This window comes from Orycteropus afer, unplaced genomic scaffold (assembly GCF_000298275.1).
Source record: "Orycteropus afer afer isolate SDZICR_OR568_19922 unplaced genomic scaffold, OryAfe1.0 scaffold00138, whole genome shotgun sequence".
NCBI classification, from domain to species: Eukaryota; Metazoa; Chordata; class Mammalia; order Tubulidentata; family Orycteropodidae; genus Orycteropus; species Orycteropus afer.
Genome location: NW_006921725.1, coordinates 424,281 through 427,907, shown reverse-complemented (window position 1 = coordinate 427,907; position 3,627 = coordinate 424,281).

The following is a 3,627-nucleotide window of genomic DNA, read 5'->3' as shown; positions in this document are numbered from 1 at the left end:
GGCAGTGTTTCGTTCTGCTGTGCATGGGGTCGCTATGAGTCGGAAACGACTCGATGGCACTTAACAACAACAACAAATATTCTTAATCAGAATTAATTATATTTGTGATACAATATAAAATGTAAATAAATTAGACCTTTTCTTTAGCCATATCCTAAAATTTTTATTATTGCTTGACAAATTAAATATTTCCATGTTAAACATTAGGGAAAAATGTATTTCCAAAATAATTAGTACAAGGTAAAATTCCTTAGATTACTTTAGTTTTTCTATTGGTTTCTCCCTCATTTTATGTTATGTTACCATTTTATGTGACTTAGCAAGGAGATAGTCACACATGTGACATAAGTTGTGAATCCTGAATTGCCACTCTAGTCCTCAAACACATCTCATATTATCTTTTCAAAATGTTTTCATTTTGTTGGAAATAACTTAATCATACAAATTAAGTTTGATTTGAGACACACTATAGGACTGAAACCCAAAATGTCTGTGTGACATGGAGATAAGCATGGAGATGAATTGCATTGTACTGTAACCTGAAAATTATGGATGCCACAAGTAAATCCCTGAATATGAATATTGGCAACAGGGAATATGGTGGTTACAAAGCATATAGCTGGTTACAATGGATTTATTAGTGTTCAGTATTATGTCCCTACAGTGGAACAGAGCTGTACTAGGAAAGTACCTTTCAATTAAGATTAGTTTGCTATTTGTGTTCCTCTTCATTTGCTTTAGCCACAAATCCTATAAACTATTTTAATTATCATTTAAGTAGACAATGAGTAGAAAAAAAGTATATTCTAAGTATTCCACTTGAGAAATATTTGTTTATGTTAATCTGATTTAACTATCAAAAATAAAAAATAAATTTATAACTTCTTAAACCATTTATAGTAGACAGTGGAAAATAAAACATCATTCTAAATTCTCAGATTACAACAATGTGTAGTTGGCTAATATATAGAGATAAGTGGTTATTGATGTTAGTATTGTTTCAAAATTAATCAACCATCTATTAAAAATTATAAATAACAAAGCTATTTTTTTCTGTATGGAGATATAATATATAATTTTTTTTTTTCTATTGACTGTATGTTGTTGCTGTTATGTGCCACTGAGTCGGCCCCACTCATAGCGACCCTTCCTTAGGTTTCTGAGGTGGTATCACTATGGAAGTAGATTGTCCAACCTTCCTTCCAAGGAGTGGCTGGTGGGTTTGAACCTCCAGCCTTCTGGTCAGCAGTCAAGTGCCTTAGGCACTGTGCTACCCGAGCTCCTAATGACTATATAGTAAATTTAAAAAGTTACTTAAGTAAGAGCATATTTAATAAAATAAACTCACTAAAATATGTATTTTTTTTTTTTTTTAAGCAATGCACTTTACTGTGAGAGGTGATGCTACAGAATGACTAAACGCATGAACTCTGGAATTAGATTGTGAAGATTCAAATCCTACCTACTTTGGTTAATATATGTGTGACCTTGATAAGTCTTTTAGTTCTCTAGAATGCTATTTCCACATCTGGAGAAATTAGAATATTTATCTCATAAAAATATCTCTCTCTTAAAGTGGTTGAGTGGGTTACACATATCAAAACTTTCTACCCAATAAAAAACAAATCTACAGCCATATAGTCAATTCTGACTCTTAGAGGCCCTACAAGACAGAGTAGAACTACCCCGTAGTGGTAGCAGATTGCTTCATCCTTCTCCATGGAGTACCTGGTGGGTTTGAACTACTGACCTATTTTCAAAGCAGCAAAAACAAACATATTGATACAAAAACTAGAATATAAACCCTCTCTTTATCATAAAAACAAGAGTTGGATGTATATCAAATTATGCTTAGTGATCAATGTTTTGGTATTCTACCTTATTTTAAAATGATGGGTCCTTTTATTGATTCAACTTAATACTAGTCCACAATTTTAAGTTATCTAGTTATTGTTGTTATTAAAAGTTACAAATAACTCACCTAGTTTTCTTTTTCTTTTTGAAGTATTGAAGTGCAATGTATAAATTTATTTTTCTCTTGAATACATAGCAAATATAGAAATTATTTTTAGATGCCATCTAGTTTTTGTCTCAGAAAGACCACAAAGTAGAACTGCTCCATAGACCTTCTAGGGTACAGTGTTTACAAATGGAGATAACCAGTTCTTTCTCCTGAGGAGCAGTTGGGTGGTTCAAACTGTCAGCAGTTCAGTTAGTTACTGGGAGCTCAACATTTTTTTCCACCCAGAAAAGTGCATACAAATTTTCATGCTACAAAATATAATTGCTGTTGGAATGATGTTCGTCAACATAATAATCCAATTTGGGTAAAAGCAAATATACATTTTTTTAAAAAAAATTTTAAACCTTAAATAGGAGCAATGAATTTCAATTATTTAGAGTATATCCTCTTACCACAATAAAATCAAACTAAAAATCAATAACTGAAAAAACTCTCAGGAAAATATACTAAAAATTGAGAACTAAGTGGCATACTATTAAAAAATCTATGTGACAAAGAGAAAATCTCAAAAGAAATTTAAAAAGTAGATTTGACTGATTGAAAATGAAAATAAAACATCCAACTTTGTGGGATAAGATAGAGCCATGCTGAATGGGAAACTGTTATATTAGAAAATAGTAAAAATTTCAAATCAATAATATAATCATCTTTCTTAATAAACTAGACTATAAGGAAGTAAAATAAAGCAAACCAAGCAAAGGGAAGGAAATGATAAACGTTAGAGAAGAAATCAATTAAATTCAAACCAGAAAAACAGAGAAAATCAATTAAATAAGGACTTAGTTCTTTGAATACAATCAATAAAATTGACAAAGCTCTAGCAAAAAATGACAAGAAAGAAAAAAAATGTACATATTACTAATATCAGGAATTTAACAAAGATATTACTACAGAACCTGGAGACATCAAAATAATAATAGGCAAAAATAAAAACAATTTTATACAGATAAATTTGACTACATAGATGAACTGTATCAATTCCTCAGAAAGTACAAATTTAATTCAACCCTATAAAATTGTTAATGTAAATTACTCTATAATTCTTAAGAAAATTTAATTTGTAGTTAAAATCTCTCTCTTCCACCAATCCCTTGAGAAAAAAAATCTCCATGTGCAAATTCTTTCACTTGAGGATGCTACTGAAAGTTTATCTCTCTCTTCCACCATTCCCTTGGGAAAAAAAAAAATCTCCATGTGCAAATTCTTTCACTTGAGGATGCTAATGAAAGTTTAAGAATGAATTAACACAAGATCTACTTAATCTCTCCCTAAATATGGAATAGGAGTGAGTAAGTTCCAATATGAAGATAGTACAATACCTCAAAAATGAAAGATATAATGTAAATCTAACAAAACTTTCAAAGGATTTGTATAATGAAAACTTCAAAGTGTTGATGAACAAAATCAAAGAAGAGTTAAATAAATAGAGAGACATACTTTGAAGATGCAATACAATAAATTTTAATTTTTTTTCTAAATTGTTGTTATAGATTTAGCCCAATTCCTTTAAATATCCCAGAAATAAATATAGATATAGATACAAGTACAGGTACAGATACAGATATAGATATAGATATATCAAAATGCTATATCTAAAAAAAAAA